Source organism: Manis pentadactyla, chromosome 7 (genome assembly GCF_030020395.1).
Source record: "Manis pentadactyla isolate mManPen7 chromosome 7, mManPen7.hap1, whole genome shotgun sequence".
In the NCBI taxonomy this organism is placed as follows: Eukaryota; Metazoa; Chordata; class Mammalia; order Pholidota; family Manidae; genus Manis; species Manis pentadactyla.
In genome coordinates this window covers 147,715,235-147,728,841 of record NC_080025.1, presented here as the reverse complement: position 1 = coordinate 147,728,841, position 13,607 = coordinate 147,715,235, and the positions used below count along the sequence as shown (strand labels likewise).

Genomic DNA, 13,607 nt, shown 5'->3' with positions numbered 1-13,607 from the left:
TCCTCCTACGTTGTCCAGAAGGCTGGGTGTCCCCAGGTGGGGAGCGTTGGGGTGACCAAGGAGACCTGCCCCCGGGGGTGGCTTCTGCACAGCATCCCCTTGTTCACCTTGGCAATGGTACACCTCCCTCCCTCTCCCCGTGCCCCCTGGGGGGCTGCTGCTGGAGGAGCCAGGCGTAGTGGGAGGAGCCACCTTTCAGGGCCTCCTGGGCACCTCAGGGAAGGAGGGAGCAGGCGGGCAAGGGGGTGCAAACACAGGCAGCGGGGTCTCTGCCGGTCCTGCTTAGTGCCCCATGTTGCTCAGCTCAGGTGGCTGCCGCAGGGCCCCAGACCTGGGGCGGGGGGCTTACAGTGGTGTTCATTCCCCCCCACTGGAGGCTGAGAGCCGGGGTCAAGGTGTCAGCAGCTGGGGCTGCTCCTGCGCCTCCCCTTGGCTTGCAGGAGATGCCCGCTCCCTGTGGCCGCCCAGGGCCTTTTCTCCACACATCCCTGTGCCTCTCCCTCTTCTCCGAGGGCGGCCGTCGTACTGGGCCAGGGTCCCGCTCTCCTGGCCTCATTTAACCTTAATTGCTTCCTTAAAGACGCCGTGTCCAGACAGTCCCCAGGTTAGGGCTGCGACGGGTGAACTGATTTTTGCAGCCTGACAAAGTTCTGAAGACGCCTCCGGAATTCAAGGATGGCTGGCCGTCTGAGACGGGTCCGTGAGCAGTCTCAAGAAAAGTACCCCTGAGGCAGCCACCATCATTCACATTCTCTTCCTTTACTGTTTTGCTGCATTTCCTGAAAAACTTAAATTATAAGAACAGAAGAGTTCTCTTGCACTTTGGCCGACTGCCTGGAATTGTTTTAAATTATAAATATTCCATAAAGTCCTATGTAATGGGACTGCTTTTTCCTGGCAGTTAGCCTATGTAGATGGGATCTTAAACATTTATGCCATTTTTGCACAACTTGACCCAAACATTTCAGGCATTAACAGTTTTGTTAATGAATTACTCAGCACTAAAACTATATATTATTTAAGAAAATCTTTGGAACCAATCACTCTTCTGTTTTACTTTTGACACTTGGCAAATAATTGCTAGCCTACAAAATATCGATTTAGCATGCACCTCAAAAGGGAGCATTTAAAAAACACCCAGTGCAGTGTTCCTGCGATAGCTTCCTCAGAAGGAGAGGCAGCCAGTTAAACAAGGTGACCGGCGTCAAGTGAAGAACTCATTTCCGTCCTGACAGCCTGTTAGGTGCTTGGTCCGGGCCTCGTGCACGTGCCCGCCAGCACTCACCCCGGCAGCACCAGGGGCGGGCATCGGTACAGTGCATGGGAGCACATATATTCTGTATGATTTAAACTATAAACGTAGTGGTAAAAATGATACCCTCAAAGTAGCAACATATTCCATGTTTTGACACACTGCAAAATACCAAACCATGAAGACATTGGTCTGTGCTTCTAGATTAATTTCTTTTGGGAAAACTTTAAAATAAAGACTATCCTACCACTTAGGGGGCACATACATAAACCTCTATAACTCTGTCATTAATTCAAAAAGTTTTAGTTCTTAAATGATTTTTTTTTTAACTTTGGCTCGTGATTCCCCCTCACATCAGATTCCGTAGAAGTCTGTTCCCAGAGCGTACATGTGTGTGTGTGCTCACACCCCAGCTCAGTGGGACCTGAGGCTCAGGGGAGTCTGTGGGCTCTCCGGGGCAGCTTCTTGAAGCCTTGCTCTCGTGTTGTAGGTCAGTGTAGTGTGCATCGGTAAGTCTGGGCTTCTTTTCTTATTTTTATAGTTACCTCTCATCTTCTTTCAAACTTCTGGATCAGTTTGATTGAGACCATAAGGTAAAACCCAAGGGTTAAAGACCCATTGCTGTTTCAATGATCTAAGGTGCTGTTTATCCAAGATAAAATCTAAAAGTAAATTGGACTCAGAGCCTGGAAAATAGTTAACGTAACCAGTAACTCCTGGTTTCAGTTGCTCGTCAGGATTCATTATTATTTTTATTGATTTACTTTATAATAAGATGTTAACATATTTTTTATGCATTGTGTATGTCCAATGTGCTATCACTATTATTTGTTTTGTATATTGGGGTTTCAGAAAGGGGTTCTGCTAAAAAAAGGTACTATTTGAAGACTGGTGAAGTGGCGAACTCAGATCCGAGTCTGAATTTTGTCTCTGAAACGTACTGAAGGTATGAAATGTGCCAGGATGTAGCCTCTCTGAGACTTAGTTTCTTTATGGAGTAAATGTGGGTAATATCTACTCCGTGATCTGTACTGAGGGTTAAATGAAGGAATGGGTATGCCATAGAGTACAGAGTGTGGTATAGTGGCATTTGTGGTATTTATTAGGGCTGGTATTACTGTGCTGTGATAGGATTCTTGGCTTTAAAAGAGTAAAATTAAGTAAGAGTCAGGAATTTAGGACAAGTAAGTGGAAAGGTTTGAAAGCTGACTTGTCAAGAAAGATAATATTACTTAAAACTTAAGTAAGTTTAGGAGTAAAGAGAGGTAACGTGTGGAGTGGGGCTATTTTTATGTGTGTTGTGTTAACAATTGATAAAAAATAATGAACATTTGGCTTTCAAATTATAACACAATGTTAATGAAGGCAATGAGATTATATCTTACTGTATTTTGTATTGTCTCTGTACACACCTCACATATAGTTTAGAATTGCACCTTCGAGAATTCTGTACATGCAATAATTATTGTATTATTTTAATTAATTTAAGAATACAGAGTTATGAATGTGGAAAGAATACTAGAGATTACTTAGAGATGTTGGCTCTCTCTATAGATAATGAAACTACGGCCAGAGAAGTGAGGAACGTTGCATAGACTGTTAGCGGGTTAGCGGAGGGCAGACCCGGGCCCAGGACTTCCTGATGCTCAGGCCGAGGCCCACGCCTCCGTCTGTGCCTGCTGACCATTCTGTGCTGCATATCCAGGGGGTTTGGTTCCAAACATTCAGTCCCCTCTTCAACCTGGCTGTCAAATAGCTCACCAGATGGTGACACCGTAACCTCTGGAAAGGAAGATAGGATCCTTGTAGACAGGATGACTTTGATGACTTTTGTTCCCAGGGCGTAAGGTCTGTTACAGGAGAGGAGTCAAGGCAGCACCCTTTCTTCTTCTCCTGGCCCCCATGAAAAGTGCACACAGCCAGAAGCCGCGGGAGACCAGTGCTTAGCAGGGTTGGTGAGAGGCGAGGCTGCGAAAGATGGGAAGTTCATTGACTGAAGTGAGATAATTTCTTCATGGGGAGCTTAACATTAGGTTAAAATCTATGCCTTCCGCTCCCTTGCAGCACATGCAGCCCAGATGTGAGCAGCTCGCATGACAGGAATGCCGGGCGCAGACATGGAGAAGGAGAGAGTCGGGTGTGTCGGGCTTGCATTGATTCACTGGTCATAAGCTTACCCACCCATTCCCTGAACCACCACCAAGGGCTTTATTGCCGAGGCCACGAAGCCTGACGAATGGTGGTGCCCGCCCAGTGGTGGGCGTTACGGATTTCCCGGATCTGCCCCTGTGCTGCGGTGCTCGGGCCCCACCCCCGCAGAGCCCCGAGCCCGGGCGGAGCGTGTGATCGGTCCGCAGTCAGCAAGCACTCCAGGCCTTCGGGCCACGTCTAGTTGTGTCTGGGCCTTTTACCCACCCTGGCAAGGCTGTCTTTCCGTTGGCATGTTTAGACCATATTTACCTTTCGAGCACCTGTTGGTAAGAGCCGGAGTAACGTCTGTCGTCTGCAGTGTCTGGAACTGGGTTTTTGCTGCCCTTGTTTCTTTCCTCCTCGTTTTCTGCCTTCTCTGGTTTTAATTGATGTCCCACAACCCCATTTGCTCTCCTCTCCTAGTACATCGATTATACTCATTTCTAGCTTTTCTTTTTAGTGGTTGCCTGACGGTTTGCGACATACGTTCACAAGTAATCGAAGTTCTCTTCCGAATAACACTGTACCACTTCCGGGAGGATGGGGTGACAGTGTCCCAAGGCCTCCTGCTCACCCCTTACACCCCATATGCTGTAGTCACCCAATCATTGTTATGATGATTACTTGGAACAAAAGATACTTATCTTTTAGAGTATTTAAGAAAAGGAAAAAAAGGATTTTCCTTCATTTATTCCTTCTCTGGAGCTCCACCTTCCTGTAAGCAGACCCGAGTGCCTGAGCTCTGTCATCTTCCTTAGGCAGGAAGGGAGGGCTGGAGGGGCCGCTCTGGGCCCCTGTCTCCCCAGGCGGCCGTCTTGGCCCCGCAGGGCAGGCCTCTGTCACGCTGCTGCTCCGGCTCTTCCAAGCCAGCTCCCTTCCCCACTCCCTGCTGGGAACAGGGGTATTTACTTTTGCTCTTCACCCTGGGAATCTGGTGGGGTTCCTGGAGGTAAAACCCACAGAAGTGTGGGGCACCCCCTAAGACTGTGGCACCCAGGACTTACCCTCACATCCACATATAGCCACCCGCGCTTCATTAAAACCGCCATGTAGGCGCCCCCGCCATCTGCGCGGCTCCAGCTAAGTGCGACATTCCTCACTCCTCTGTGTCTCCAGGTTTTGGGGCAGTGGTTTTCCCGTGACCTCAATTCTTGGACGGATCTGACGGATCCAGGCAAGTCATTGATTTCAGTCTGTTTAGCCTTTTTCTTGTTGAAGGGCAGAAGGGACAACTTCCAAGCTCTCTGCACCCTGGAGTTGTAACAGTTACCTGTGATAACAGTACCTTACGCTCAATCGCTTCCGTAAGTGACCTTTTGTCTTGCCTTGTGTGATGTCTCTCTCGCTCCTCGAGGACAGGGATGCTATGCTGCAGCTCCTTGAATGCCCACCCCCGCTCCCATCCCCACGAAACCTGGCACACAGGGAAGATTTGTGTGCTGGTATTGGGCAGTGAAATTATGAAGGAAGGAACAGCCCCACCCCACGGCTTTATGAGCCAGTGTAGGACGCAGGTGCACCTACAGCCGTGCTGGTTGCTGTTGAGTGGCCTCAGGCCCCGTGAAGGAAAACGCTGTTGGCGGTACTGTGCAGCGTGGTGACTGGCGTGCGGTCGGCCCACAGAGCCGTCGGTCTGGGCGAGCCGCGTCTGGGGATGCATTCGCTCCCGGGGTGGGGGTGTGGCTTTCAGGTTCGTCCCGACTCGCCTTGTCACCACACGATGCAGGAGGCATTTTTCAAACTCAAGCTTCTGTCTGTACCAGCAGGTGTTTCCATCACGTGCCAGACCCTGATGTCACTCATATGTCAGCCTGTCACTGCAAAATTTGAGTTCCTCGTTTGTAAACTCTATCAGAAACGTGTTTCTGTGAGGGGCTGTGAGAGGCTGTGTGCTTGAAGTCCGTTTCACCTTTCCACACACCGTCCATCCCCCTGGTGAGTCGCCCCAGGACGGGGCACTGGGCACACAGTCTTGGTGGTGTGCCTGCTGACACCGGCAGTCTGTCACTGTTACTGTGTGGTTTGTCACTATTACTGTTGTTAGTTGTGTTTTTACTGCAAATACTCTAGATTGAAGTAGTGTGGGTGGATCTGGAGGTTTTGAAAATCATGACATTTTGTTTGGTTGTATTTCTGATTTTCAAAATTGTGTCTAAAAGCTAATGTAACCATTGCACATTTTGGCTGTTAACCTTTTAGGTTTCTTACAAGAATGATCAGATTTGCTAATAAGAGAAGATTCAAGTGGAACTTACAATTTTTCCTCTTTGTGTGTACATTGATTCATCCTACAGGTGTGGATGGTGCATTTACCTTTTATATATTATTCTTGGGTCTGTGATTCCAGCTCAATCTCCCTCTGGGTTCCAGGGTGGTATGTCCGGCTGCTGCTTTTTGCTCATACCTGGTTGTGTCAAACGCATGTCAGATTTAACATGTCTCAAACCCAATGATTAACTTCTGTCCATTTTAACCTGTAATTGTATCAGTGTTTTCTATTTTGGAAAACATGATCGCTACCTACTCTTTTGGTAAAAGCAGGAACTGCGAAGATCTGGTTACAATAAACAGACAGAAATTCCTAGTGGGAACCGAGAGTGGAGTGTAGAAGGAAAAGGTGTTCTCAGTGGAACTTCTGGTATATCCCCAGACAAGGGCATAGAAGAGTTATTATGCCCTTGAAGGCTAACATGCATATGGGACTGAAGTTCTTCTCCTTAGATTACTTACGGGGTTGTTATTAGAAGAGCACGAAGGAAGGGGAGACTGTAAGGAACTTGCAGGAAAAGGGTCGAGCATGTGGACACACATGTGTCACACCGAGAGGCATCCATGAAGGAAACCACGGGAATGGCTCACAGTGCCTGGATTTTATAGATAGTTGTCTGCACTTTAAGTCTCCCCCTTGCAGAGGTAACACAGTATGTATTTTGTTTTGGAAATAAGCAGATTACATGGAAAGAAGGATTTGGTGGTTCCACTGTGGCATATGTATTGTAAAACTTTGAAATGTCATTTTAACATATAGTGATCGTCCATAGGGGGTGAGGCCATAAAGAGGAAGAACAAGAACATGTTAGGATTAAAGGGGGGGAGGTCAGTGAGGGAAGCAGGTGGTTTATCGATCCAGAGACAGAAGAGGGACATTTGCTTGTAGGCTTGTTAAATGCTGTCTGTGCTGACGGTCCCCCGACCCGAGGCCGCCTCTGGGCTCCCACTGCACGGGGACTTGCTGGTCACAGCGGTCACGAGGTTGGCACCATGGTTATTGTTTTACTTACTCAAGGGATTGAAACCTCTTAATAGTGGGACTCGTGTCTTTCTCGGACACTGTTGCATCCTGGTGCCCAGCACAGTACCAGTGACTCAGTAGGTCTGCATATTTGTTGAATGGGTAAAATAATATTTTACTGCTATTAAATACCTACTATACATTCAGCAATAAGAATAATGAAAACGAATCTGTAGGTTCACTATTTCATTGGTGAAGACAAAACACAAAATTAAAAAAGTCACCTGGCGATGCAGGCCTACACTTAGTTAAACCTGATGCGGAGGTGCCCGTGGGTCAGAGGCTGTCCGAGGGGGCGTGTCCACAGCACCAGGGCCACGGGGAGCCCCGTGGGAGCGGCAGGGACTTGGGACAAACGCATGCGTAGCTGTGTCTGCGCGCTGACTTCCCATGAAGAGGACGCAGGGACCTGTTGTTGGGCGGTAGAGTCACGTAGGCGGAGCAGTGCTGCTAGGAAGCGCCTCTGCGAGCTGTACACCCGTGGAAGGGCTTGCGGGGGTGCCGGCCGGCGGGCTGTGAGGGCAGCAGCGTGAGGGTCAGGCCTGGGGCTCTTAGCAGCCCGAAATTCTGAGAACTGTGGGACCCCTGGAAGGTTAGCTTGACCTGACTGCCTCCATTTTGTGTCCTCCATCGTGAATAACTATGTCCCCTACGTGACCCCTAGCCAACCGGACCGCCTCCATTTTGTTCCGTGTCCTCCATCTTGAGCGAGAAGTCTCCCGCTCAAGCCACGCCCACTCCCGCAGAAACCACGCCCAGCGACCTGTGCAGCAAGTCCCTGACCCTCCTCAGCCAGTCAGCCGAGGTCACAACGAAGCCCCCCTTGGGAAGCCCCTACCTGTTTTCCAAAAGTATAAAGCAAAAAGGGAACTTTGCCCAGGGTCTCAGACCGAGTCCCGTGTTCTGACGGCCCCCGAGACCCGAGCTCGAGCCAGCGATGAAGACCTGAGTTGCTCCTGCGTCTCGCGACTGGGCCTGGGGACTGCGGCTCCGCACGGGGACTCAAGGAACCGGGGCGCAGCAAAAACATCAGTGACTGCTCTTCAATGCAGCCTCTTCAGCCCCCCACCATACTGCTTTTTGATTTCATCACAACTTAAAAAAAAATTGATCTGAGATTTTGTTTTTGTTTTTCTTCATGTTCCTTTCATTGTTTCATTCATATATTGTGGCTTTTCCCCCCATGTTCTAAATTGCTATTCCCTGAACCCTAATGCAAAGGCTTATGGACCTATTTGGCAAAAACAAAACAAAAAAACTCCTCAAAAGACTAAAACCAAGAGAAAATCAAAACTTCTTCTGTTTTTCAATATTCTGTGCTGTTTTAGAATTGTTTCAGGAGACCTCAGCTGCCATGTGGGACTTTCGGCCATAGTGAGGTCGAGCATCGCGGCCACACGGCGGACTGACTTTATATTCCGATGGATCGCCTAATAATAGTCACGCTGAACTTGCCATGTGATCAGGTTTGTTTGCCATGTGATGTTTATATTTCATTAAATGATGTGATTTACACAGCAAGGATAATTATGCCGCGATCAGGAAGCCGTGACCTTCAGCTGTACCTTGATAATTGGTTATACTTGGACGTGATTGAGTCACTGAGCCAGATCGTGCAAGCTGAGCAGGCGGCTAAGGAGCCCGCACTCCGGACCCGAGTCGTGGGGTCACGATGGAACCCAGCGAGGGGTCAGTGAGCGGGCCTGTGGCGGCGGCCTCTCCCCTGAGGCTGCTGAGGTGTGACGGGGACCCCACCGTGTGTGCTCGGGGCTCCGCCCCCATGTGGGCCGTTCCCAAGGCTGAGCCCCGGGCGGGGCCCCGTGCTGTCTTCAGACGGCCTCGGCGCGGGTCCGGTGGTGCAGGCGGGACCCCAGACGCCCTCCACCGCAGGCTCGGGGAGGGGCTGCCGCCCAGTTTGGGCCGTTGACCGGGGGTGGGAGGGAAGTTCGCCGGGTCGGCCGCAGGAAAAGCTCTTCGTCACTTGGGAGAGTGAGTCGTAGAGAATCTCCCTCCTCCCACGGCGTCCTCACGCGGCGGGAGCACGGGCCCCAGCCGCCGCAGGGTCGGTCTCACAACCCCAAGAACGCCAGCGGGAGGCCAGACGGCGGCGCCCCCTGGAGGGAGTCGTTTGCGTTGCCGGTGTTGTTGACCCTGCGGATTAGCCTTGGGCCCAGATGACTCTGGACGTCCTCCTGCTGCAGGCAGAGTTTTCTGTTAGCTGAAGGCCAAGGCTTATTAATGGATGTAAATGGCATCCTGCCTGGGCACGGCTCTTGTCTGCGGGCAGCTTTTGATGGGTAGAAACATATCCTTTGTTCTTAAGCCTACTTGTTTGTTGCACTTGCCGCTGTGATTCTGGCCAGGTGGCCCAGCGTAGAACAAGGGTGTAGGTATATGTGTTGGTGTGTACGTGGTTTATTCATGTGAAAAGCGATCGTTACATGAGACATTTATTATTCACAAAATTGTATGATTAAAAATTCACAATGTGATTGGACCAGAAAGCATTATAAATATCGGAATTTTCCCCAGGAAATTCCTTACTCATCTTCAAACATCTATTACATTGTGTGTCAAAAAAGCATCTACCAGTTTGGTATGGTAGCAAACTTTATTAAATAGAAAATGTGTCCTTTTTTGCATTTTTCATATATCTTCATTTTAAACTTTGATTCAGTTAGTGATTCATATTTATCTTCTGTGTATTTTCTAGTCCTTGATTACCCTCCCCTGCCCCTATCTATCCTCTTGCCTGTAATTACTTAATTTATATTTACAAATTTTTGAAAACATTTACTATCGCCCATCTACATTAGGTGTATTCTCATGATGATAACATTGCTTCAAAGATGAATTTACAAAACATGCAACTTGATGCTTTTAATTAATAGCCTGCCATAGTGCAGAGTTCAGTGATGTAGCCTAATGGTCAAGACCTACAATTTATGAACTATTAATTACCCATTAGCCCATCTACTCCCATGACCTGTGGATCCATCAAATGAATTGAGGGCAGAGACCTAAATGATCCTAAAATATATTTTATGTAACTTTCAAGAAGTTTCCAGGAAAAGTTGATCCTTGGATGAAGAAGAGAGTAAAAAAATTGTTCATCAATATCCACAGCATTTTACTGCCTTCTACTGCAAAACAGGCAGATAATCACTTGAACAGCGTTATGCCTTTCCTCATTACCTCCCCAGCAGCGGCAGAGAAGTGCCTGAGTCTGTCCTTTCATTCTTAATAAAGGAGGTGGTCACAGGACTTTGCCGGTCCTTGGGGTGCATGGGACCAAGCCCAAGTTTTAATTGGGCTTCATTTACTAAGTGCTGCCTTACCTCATCCCTAGTCTAACTATGGATTTCCAATAGATCTTCATATGGCTAAACATGATGAACTGCTCAGCATATCACAGAACAAGGCAGTGCTTATTAGCACTTGAGAAGTTATTGATTGCTTGCCTTGATTAATCTTCTGTGGGTCTCCGTGGCATCAGTTCCAGGGAAGAGCCCGCAGGCCCTTCTGCGGCGCAGAGCTCCTGCCTCAGTTACAGGCTTGCTGGGATGGGCAACTCTTGGTGTAAGCGTGACTTTGCTAGCGCAGATTTGTCTCTGCCCACCAATAGTGAGCATTTTTAAATCACGGTTATTTTCAAGATGCATGCCCTCCAGATTGCTGGCGTGCAGTCTGAGCTGGGACCTTACGCTGTGGGATTCTGTTGTGGGTGAGGACGTTTCTTAACTTTGCAGATGGCCTTGGATGAAGCAGCGGATGCTGCAGAGGTCCTAGTACAGAAGGGGCCTGGGGTGCGGAGCGGCCCCCCACCGGGGAGGCCCTTGGGGGGCCATGGTCTTGATGCGGCATCGGCGAAGCACTTGATTTAAGCCTGGGGAAGACGGGGGGCAGTGATGCCCCCCTTTTGTGTTCACCAGCCTTTGGAAGGGACGGCTGGCCTCCCAGGGGGTGTGCAGGGCTCTGGCCCCGAGATGCTGACCATCAGCCCAGCCCAGGGTTCCATTCCTCAGCAGCGTGTTATTCAGGCGCCCCAACAGAACAGGTCTCTGGGGGGCCATACTTTACCTTCCAGTCGGTTACCTGGCACCAAGTCTGCACATCCTGCTTACTTAATTCAACTGAACCAATGCCCGGGTAGCTGGTTAACTAGTTACCACCCTTGGCGACTCATTAACCTTCTAGTAGAGGTTAGTGCAGATGGGAGTGGCCCCGGGGACCCCCCCCCACGGATGAGGCATCTGCTGGTGGAACTCGGAGTCGTGGCAGGATTGGGCTGCTGGCTCCAGTTACACTACACTCAAGATGTAAAACGTGATACGATTTAGCGACAACAGACTCATAGCAGATGCTCATGTAGTGTCGGAATTCTGTTTGTGACTCTTGTTTCCAGCTTCCATTAAACCGCGTATGTTCGAGAAGGGCCATTTTTAAGGGAATTTTTAGGTAATCATGTTTGCCAGCTAACGTGATGTCCCATGTCTAAAACCTTCTGTTTCTATGCTGTCATTTTGTCCACCAGGGCAAGAAGGAAAACACATGCCGCCTTATCTGAGGAACGAGTGAGCCGGGTCAGTGTGCCGCTGGCAACTTGGAGAGGCAAGACCGTGTGTCTCCGTGATTCAGGTTTAAAGGCGTGTTTACGTTTCCAGCTCAGTTAGGTTTCTTAGGTCCACTGGAGGTTACATGTTCCAGGAGTGCAATGTCCTGTTTGAATGAATGTTCTGATTAATTGAGAGGGGACCAGTAAAGATCATTCATTTTTAACTTTTGTCTAAAATCAGAAAAATCTGGATTTGACAAATGAGTTCCATCATTTATAAGTGTTTCAACTTAATTCAGAAATTAAGGGCAAATTACTTTATCTCTTTTATTCATCATTCTAATCTATGCCTCAGTGGGTTCTTGCAAAGACTAAATCAGGTGAAATGTTCTGTAACACACTAGAGATACTAAAATAAAGGTGGCTGTTATTTAATGAGCTGTCAGTGAAAGGTTTGGTATGATGCAATAAAAATAATTGAGTCCTTCAGTAATGACTGATGTTGATTTAGCTAATGTCGATGTGCCAGGAATTGGGACAATAAAGGTGAAAAAGTCCCCACACTCTGGGAGCCCACAGTCTACAGGAAAGTCTTGAGTGGTGGTTTCCAGACTAATTCTCTGAATTCAGGATTACAAGTGTAGAACATGAAACTGAGGGTTGACTCCAGGATGGCCAAGTAGATTATGACTTTGAATATTTTATTCTTTGTTAAGTGTTGTATCCCTTTCTGATGAAGGTGGTGGTTGGGGGATTCGCTGGGGTTTAAATACGTGTGGTGCAGAAAGAGGTGCGGGAAAGTGGGTGGAAGGCACTGCAAGTAGGGGGGCTGCAGCAGAACACAGAGAGATGGAACTTCAGTTGTGTTTCTGGGACAGGAGTAGGTGTGAAAACTAAGAAATAGATTCAAGTCAGTGAAGTATTGGCTCAGATAACTAACTGAGAAGATAAGCTGAAGGAGAGTAAGAGGGTCAAGGTCCTGAGTTACACCAACAGTGCATTAAAGTGCCAATCAAAAGCCACCGAGCGAAAAAAATAAGTCGCGTCGTGTAGCAGATGCTCTGCCGTCCATGCTGACTGGAGCCGTCGCCTGGTCTGGGGGGTGCAGGTGGGGGTGCTTCTCACTCCCGCCTTCCTTCCTTCCTTAGGGGAGGAAAACTCCCTCCAGCCTCCTAGGGATCCTGCCTGGGTCTGAAAATTAAACCAAGAAAGATCAACAGGGAAAAGCAGACCAATTTATTTAATACAATATTTTATGTGACCCAGGAGCCTTCAAAAGACCCAAAGAAATGGTTAAACCTGAGTGTTTTTCTGCTGGATTTGGTGGGTGAGGTGGGAATAGGGCAGGTCAGTGTGAGGTCGGCTCTGGGCATTGCCTAGGCTGAGTGTCCCCAGGCGCAGGGCAGGCTCCCCTCACCAGCTGGCTGTGACTGCCTCAGGGGAGCAGGGGAGGCAGAGGGAGCTTCCTGCTTCTGGCACTTTCTCTAACTCCTGCAGGCTGAAGTAGTCAGTACCCCCCAGGTGCCGTGTTTTGGGGTAGCCTACCTGAGCGCCATCACCTCCTCACTTCCCCACGCACGGGTGAATACCTGCTGTCTGCCAGGGGACACTGTCCAAATCCACGTGCAGCTTGTGCTCCGGAGGACAGACAAATACCTATTAGTATCTATTAGACTATTTGTAGTGACCAGGGTGGTGCGGAGGCGAGTGGACAGTGGCCGGGGTGCTCACGTTGGCCACTGCTTTCTGAAGAGGTGTTCTCCTCCTGACATCTGCAGGATGTGGCCGTGGGCAGTGAGGGACGCGGTCATGCTCCCACAGCAGGTGTGTCCTGCCCTCAGCTCGAGGGCTCATTCTCGCCTCCCCAGGGTTGGTCCCGCTGGCTTCCCCTCCCTCTCTGTGTAATTCTCTTCCGAATTAAATCCTACCTGTAGGAACATGGGTTTAGGATTGACCCTACAGTGGGAGTCTTTAAAGGCTAAGCATGCTCTGGCTTCCCCTAGTGTCCCTTTCTGGCTTAGATTTTTTCATTTTATCCCAGTTCTTGAATCCACTGTTTCCTGCTCCCATTACCCCAGCGATGGGCTTCATCAGCGGTGCCTGTAAGGTGCTGGTGCTCGTTTGAAGGGGCGGCCTGCATCGGACGGTGGGCTGGGGGAAGGCAGAGCCACGAGGAGGTGCGGCTAAGCGGGCAGTGCCCCCAGTGCCCCACTGTGTCTGAGAGCGCACGGACAGTCCTCCAGGTGTGACATAATGAGTCACGACAAATGCACATTCGGTCACTCATGCCACCGAATAAGCACGTCCCGGACACACTA

General features: G+C 49.2%; 1 protein-coding gene and 1 long non-coding RNA gene across 2 annotated transcripts in view; both read left to right on the top strand.

The window, feature by feature from the left end:
• Nucleotides 1–13,607, top strand: part of LOC130684355 (proline-rich protein 2-like) — a 313,671-nt gene that overhangs the window by 33,532 nt on the left and 266,532 nt on the right. The gene's annotated exons all lie outside the window — the stretch shown is intronic.
• LOC130684332 (uncharacterized) lies at nucleotides 5,104–7,484 on the top strand. Its single transcript, XR_008998595.1, has 3 exons — nucleotides 5,104–5,377; nucleotides 5,642–5,736; nucleotides 7,399–7,484. It is a non-coding gene; the product is annotated as an uncharacterized LOC130684332 (long non-coding RNA).